We start from the raw sequence: 7,110 nt of genomic DNA, 5'->3' as shown, positions 1-7,110 counted from the left end.
TATGGGACAAAACGTAGTGTGAACCCAGCCTTACTCTGATCAGTGCTATGCCCTATGAATAGCACTGAACAATATTAGCAATCGAATGATTGCTATAAATATTCCCCTATGGCAGTGGTTCTCAACCTTTTTGGCGACTGTACCCCCAAAGGCTGAAAGTATGTCCGCGGGTAACCCCTCGCACGGAACTTGCGCGCGAGGGGTACCCGCTGACAAAAGGCGTGTTCTTACCTTTAGGGTACATTCCCACACGGCGTATTTGCTGGGTATTTGCTGCTGCGTATTTTATTTTCTCTGTTGAAGTCAATGGGTAGGAAAATACGCAGCACCAAATACGCAGCAAATATGCAGCAAAATATGCCGTGTGGGAATGTACCCTTATACTAATGCATCCCTCCTTCATCTTTATCCCCTTGTGTCATTATTCCTCCTTCATCTTTAGCCCCTTGTGTCATTATTCCTCCTCCATCTTTATCCCCTTGTGTCATCATTCCTCCTCCATCTTTATCCCCTTGTGTTATTATTCCCCCTCCATCTTTATACCCTTGTGTTATTATTCCCTCCTCCATATTTATCCCCTTGTTATTATTCCTCCTCCATCTTTATCCCCTTGTCCCATTATTCCCCCTCCATCTTTATCCCCTTGTGTTATTATTCCTCCTCCATCTTTATCCCCTAGTGTTATTATTCCCTCCTCCATCTTTATCCCCTTGTGTTATTATTCCTCCTCCATCTTTTTTTTTTTTTTCAAATCTTTATTTAGTGTTTTTTTTTTTTTTTTTTTTTAGAAGCAAAGTTAACAAATATTCCCCGGATTCAGGTCGCAGCCTAAGCCGTGGGGTATAAGCATGAACATAGAAACAAATTAACAGGAACAACAGTACATTCAAGTGTGTCACATCAGGGTGTAGTCAAAATAACAGAACCACTACACTAAGTGAGATCAGAGTATAGCGGTCAGGAAAGAGTTCAACACAGAGGTGTGCGTATTGGGGTGTGCGGGTGGTCCCATAGGGCTTAAAATGGTGATGTGAACAAATGAGCAGAAGAGAGTAAAAGCAGTTATGTGTAGAGAAAGAAGAAAAGGGGAGAGTCTTTATAAGTAAGTGTATCAATAGTGGTGAGCCCTCTATGGGAGGTCCAAGGGTAGGGCCCTGGGGTAGGTGAAGGAGGATAGAAAACCAAGGCGGTAGGGAATACGGTATATCAGGTTGTCATGAAGATACAGAAACAGAATAAGGAAAGAAAAGAGGTCAAGTTGAGAAGTAGACTAGAGAAGAGGAGGGTAGGTAGGAGGAGAATGGGGAGAAGTGGGGTAGAAGAGAGGGGTAGATAGAGAGTAGGGATGAGGGAGAAGATACAGTGAGTGGCCGCAGTTCTCCGGTGGGGATGTGAGGAAGTGAGGTAATGAGGAGGGGAGGGGAGGGGGAAGGGAGTAGAAAGGGGGGGTGAGGGAGGTGAGGGAAGGGAAGCAGGATTAAGGGGAGGGGGATGGATGAAGAGGCGTATATAAGTGCTAAGCGGAGATCAAAGAAAAGCAGGGTTGTTGGATTTATATGCAAGCCATGGTTGCCAGGTTGCATAATATGTGTCGTAGGAGCGCGTGCTCCAGCTAGATAATTCTTCCATCCTACATATGTGTGCTACTCTAAGTAGCCAGTGTGAGGCTGTGGGTGGCTCCGTTTTCTTCCAATGGAGGGGAACTAGGCATTTAGCCGCCGAGACCAGGTGTGCGAGGAGGGATCGTTTATGTAAGGGATTCTCTTTATCTGGGAGACCTAAAAGGACCAGGGTTGGCGTAAGAGAAACCTCGCGGCCCAGGATGGTAGAGATCAGTCTCTCAACCTCACTCCAAAAAGGCTGTATGTTCACACAATACCACCAAATGTGGGAGAGGGAGCCGCACTCAGAATTGCATCTCCAACACTGGGCGGAGGGCGACAGGCCCCACCTGTGGAGGAGTTCCGGAGTCTTATACCAGCGTGAAAGTATTTTTAAATGGTTCTCTTGGAGTTTAATGCACCTTGAGAAGCCGTGTGAGTTGCGTAGAATGGTGTTCTTGTCCGAGTCTGTTAGGTGAATACCCAGCTCCCTCTACCACGAATCTAGGTACGCGGGGATGTGTGTAGCGCCTGCGTCCAGGAGGCGTGAGCGGAACACTGAGAGCCTATGCTTCGAGGATTGGGCAGTCAGGAGCAACCTCTCCAGCCAGGTATGATCACCCGCTATGTCCCACACTCTGAGAACCTCCATGCATGTGCTCCTAACAAGGCGTATCTGGAGAAAGTTAATCGGGACATCCGGGAGTAGGGTTCTGATGTGTTCAGGTGTGGGGGGTCGTCTGTCAGTGCAGAGGGATAGAAGAGGCGTGTCTGTCAACCTGTCCCAAATGTATGCATGGCACTCCAGTGTGGGAGACACTATGTACAGGGCTAGTGAGGAGGGCAACGAGATAGGCAACACCTTCCTATCCAGACCACATCCAGCATGAGATTGGTCATATTTCATCTTGGTTAACAATGTGCCTTTAAGAATGGGGTTGGAGACTGCAGACAAGCTCCCAAGAGTGGGAAGCCAGATGTTCCTCATGGCCATAGACCGAGAGGACCCCAGTTGATCACCCTCAAGTGAGTGTCCCTGTAACAGGCTCGTCCTAGAGGCTATCTCAGTCCATCTCTGCAAGTGGGTGGCCATGTAGAGGTGGTCAACATTCGGAATGCCTATGCCCCCATCTCCCTTCCTCCTTGTCAGAAGCGCATGAGAGAGTCTAGGTTTCCGACCAGCCCACAGGAAGGCAGAAAACATTCGTCTCCACTGGGACAGGAAGGAAACAGGCAGTTTCAGTGGAACCATCCGTAGAACATAAACAATTGAAGGGATGATATAAGTTTGGAGCAGATTGCGCCTGCCTAGCCATGACAGATAAGGAAGCTTGTAGCTAGATAGCTGCGTCTTAATTTTCGCCAAGAGAGGGACGTAATTCAATCTATACAAGTCCGACAAGGAGGGAGGGATGGCTATACCTAGGTATGTGATGCACTCAGAGGGCCACCGAAACTGTGATGACGCCTGCAAGCGCCTCACCTGGCTGGGAGGAATAGAGATGTTCAGTATCTCCGACTTGGCATAATTGACTTTGAAGTTGGACAGTAATCCATAGTGTTCTATTAAAGCTAAGATGGAGGGTAGGGAGTCAATGGGATTAGATACCAGTAAGAGGAGGTCGTCTGAAAACGCAGCCGTGAGGTGAGTGTGGCCCCCAATCGTGAGACCCTTAATAGCACTATTCTGTTGCAGTGCCTGTAGGAGCGTCTCCATGACGACTATGTACAGGGAGGGGGACTAGGGGCAGCCCTGTCGGGTGCCGTTGTGTATGGAAAAATTGGGTGATAAGGTGCCATTGATCTTCAGCTGTGCGCTAGGGCCCCGGTACAAAGACATGATAGCCGATATGAAGGGTTGAGGGAAGCCAAACTTCCCAAGTGCTAGTTGCATATAGTCCCACGCAACACTATCAAACGCCTTCTCGGCATCTGTGCCGAGAAGGAGTAATGGTTTTCCATGAGCCCGTGCATAGTGAACAGCATGCATGACCCGCAGGGCATTATGACGTCCCTCCCTCCCTTTTACAAAGCCCGTCTGATCGGGGTGTATAATGGAGGGCAAGAGGTCACCTATTCGTAGTGAAAGAAGTTTAGCCCAGATTTTAACATCTAAATTCAATAGAGAGATGGGCCTATAGCTCGGGCAAAGTGCATGATCCTTTCCCTCTTTAGGCAAAATAGTGATATGTGCACCTAGGGCTTGAGGCGGGAGGGGTTCCCCAGACATAAGGGAGTTACACCACTTTGTAAGCTGGGGAAGGAGAACATCACCCAGTTTTTTGTAATAAAAGAGGCCGAGGCCATCAGGGCCTGGACTCTTCCCCAGGGGAAAGGACTTAACGACCGAGGCCAGCTCATCTACAGTGCACGGTCTGAGCAGTGCCAGGCCCTCTTCCTCAGTGATTGAGGGCAGCTTCAGGGTCGATAGGAATTCTTTGATGGCCTGGTCTCGGGGCAGGTCCGCAGGGTCAAGGTTATAAAGGGATCGATAAAAGGCGGTGAATGCCTCTGTGATGTCGGCGGTGGAGGTACATACGCGCCCCTGGCCGTCTACTATCCGATGAATGAATGCCCTCTCCTTCCTCTTTTTGATCATAGCCGTCATGAGTCTACCCCCCTTATCCCCATGGAGAAAGAGCTTCTGTTGGAACCTTATCACGTTTTCAGCATATTTTTTATTGAGGTGGTCTTTCAATTTGTCCCTAAGGGACGTGAGTTCCCTGTCATCAAAACTGGAGCCCGCGACTGCCTGTTGCTGTTCAAGGGTGGCTATCCGAGATAGCAGGTCGGTTACTTGCTTAGAACGGTCCTTTTTCAATTGGGAGCCAAGGGCAATAAGTATACCCCGAATGTATGCCTTATGAGCCTCCCAAATAGTCGGCATGGAGACGTCAGGAGTTGTATTGGCGTCAAAGTAGGAAGTCAGGTGTGTGGTGAGAGACTTCAAGTGAAGAGGGTCCGTCAATAGCGACTCGTTGAGACGCCACGTCCAGTCTCTACGTGGTAGGTGCGTCAGTGCCAAGTCAGCGTGTACAGGTGAATGGTCCGAGAGTGTCCTGGGGCCTATATCAGTATTGCTGACCGACTGCAGAACGCTATCATGACAAAACAGATAGTCTATTCTGTGATGAGAGCGATGTGGGGCTGAGAAGAAAGTGTATGATCTGTCACCCGGGTGAAAGGTACGCCACACATCTACTAGACCCAGTTCATGTAGTTTGTTCCGTAAGGTGCGGAGCAGGAGGGGCGGGGTCGCGGACCTGTTGGTGGAGGAATCTAACGTGGGATGTAATACTAAATTCATATCCGCCCCTAGAATAATGGGGCCCTCCGCAAAGGAGCGCAGCCTCTCAAGAGTATCGAGAAGCCACGGGACCTGCTTCTTGTTAGGAGCATAGAGACTCGCCAGAGTGTATGACACAACCCCAATCTTGCCCCGCACAAATAAGGCTCTGCCGTCACTACTCACGTAACTGGACTCAAAAGTGAAGGGGACATCTCTGTGTAGCGCGATGGATACGCCCCTGGACGAGGAGTTTGTGCTGCCGCTGTGAAACCAATGGGAAAAATGATTAGTAGGGAGGGATGGGATCCTGCCAGTCTTAAAGTGTGTTTCCTGTAAAAACAACACAGATGTATTTTCCCTTTTCAACAGTGAAATCAGGTTGTGCCTCTTATTTGGTGAGTTAAACCCCTTAACATTGTAAGTTAGGAATTTCAAAGTAGCCATCGGAAACTGGGGGGGGGGGGCAGTGAGAGGGTGCAGGTATGGGAGGGCAGGAAAGGAAGCAAAGGTAGAGTCAAGTTACCAGAGAAGGATAAAGTCTCAAGTAGGGAGAGGGTGGATAGGGGTAGGGAGAACTGCGGTTGAGAAAGAAGAAGGAAGAGAGAGATGAGTCAGAGGCAAAGGAGAGTATAAAGAACAAAAAGGTGTTAGCAAGTAGAAAGAAGAGGAAGTAGTACTGAAACGTAGCCCAAAGCAGGGGCTGAGTTGTAGCGATGAGAGAGCGTCACTCCAGGAGCGGAGTTCCGAGGCTGCGGGTTGGGGGGGGTGTTGGGGGGGGGGTGAGGGTGCGGAGGATTTACCCGAACCGACAGCCCCCCTGCATCCTAAACAGACTGAGTGGAGCTAACAAAAAATCATATGTTAAAGCACTTGTGGGACCACCCATTCAGGACAGGCAAAACAATCACAATAAGAGCAATACTAGCAGGTGATCATATCAGTGGGAGCAAGTGCAACAGATCAGAGGCACAACGATTCAAACACGAACATCATGTAACGTCTTACAATAAACCTGGGAGCTGACGTAGTGGGTCAGCGTAGACGGAGACAGTTCCCACCCAGCTGTCCCTCCCCAGACCTCGTCAGACCCCACCCAAGCTGGATTAACTAGGATATAATAGAGGGGGATCGAACAGGGAGGGGGAGAAGTAGGGAGAGGAGGGGGAATAGCGTATAGGACAGCGCAGGCAGGACAAGGTGCATGGTGCAGTGAACAAAATACCTAGACCTGAGCGGCCTCCTAGTGAGGACCATTAGCCATAATGATCATGTAAAGTGTGAGCATAGGACAACATTGTAAATACTCATCGTCTCTCGTAGGCACAGGTGAGGTGGAACTAAGGTAAAAGTCCAATGTGGGATACCATCCGGTTCCCTCAGGCAGGGCCAGGGATCAACGTCGTCACGGTGGGCTGCAGTCATCCAGGCATCATTGGCCATCGCAGGTGAAGGATGCCTCAAAGTTTCAAAATGGCCGACACACCTGTAAATAAGAGGGGGGAGAGGGGAGGGGAGATGAGGGGTTAGGGGGGGAGAGGGGGGATCAGACTAACGGGGGCAGAGAGGGCAGCTAAGGGCAAGGAGAGGTACAAGGGGGGGACGAAGGGAACAATGTAGGTGGGGTGTCCAAGGTTGGGTAAGCAAGTCTCGGGGGTCCTCTCACACGTGACTACATCAGGTATAAGAGGGGTCCTCGCGGATCCAGCTGGAAAGAACAAAAAGGTCAGAGCAAGTGTCTCGCAAGACATCCCAGGTATGTCGATGGCGAAGACGTCGTGTCAAGGTAGTAGTAGGCCAGAACGTGCATTAGTGAAAATGCACAGAAATCAGGTCAGCATTCAATCAGGTGTAAAGTCCTCACGACTTAGCGACTTCTGGGCAGACTTTTTCTTCTGCTGTTTGGGAGATTTGGGTTTCTCCACCCTGGTCCACGGTGTCGTAGTAGGAAGGTCCGGCATGAGATGGCTTAGCTGTACCGGCAGCCAAGAAGGGATATCCATAGGAGGTATGTCCAGGAAGCGCCAAGCTTTATCTAGGTCTCCTGGGTCGCGGATAGCGAAGCGGCGACCCTCCTTCTGGATGGAGACACCGAAGGGGTACAGCCAGGTGTAAGGTAGCCTCAATTCCCATAGTTTCTGGAGAAGGGGATTTAGGATCCTGCGCTTAGCCAGGGTGGACGGGGCAATGTCCTGGAATATCATGACAGGATGGCCCTCAAAT

Source organism: Hyla sarda, chromosome 4 (genome assembly GCF_029499605.1).
Source record: "Hyla sarda isolate aHylSar1 chromosome 4, aHylSar1.hap1, whole genome shotgun sequence".
NCBI classification, from domain to species: Eukaryota; Metazoa; Chordata; class Amphibia; order Anura; family Hylidae; genus Hyla; species Hyla sarda.
Note: the sequence above shows the minus strand (reverse complement) of the source record.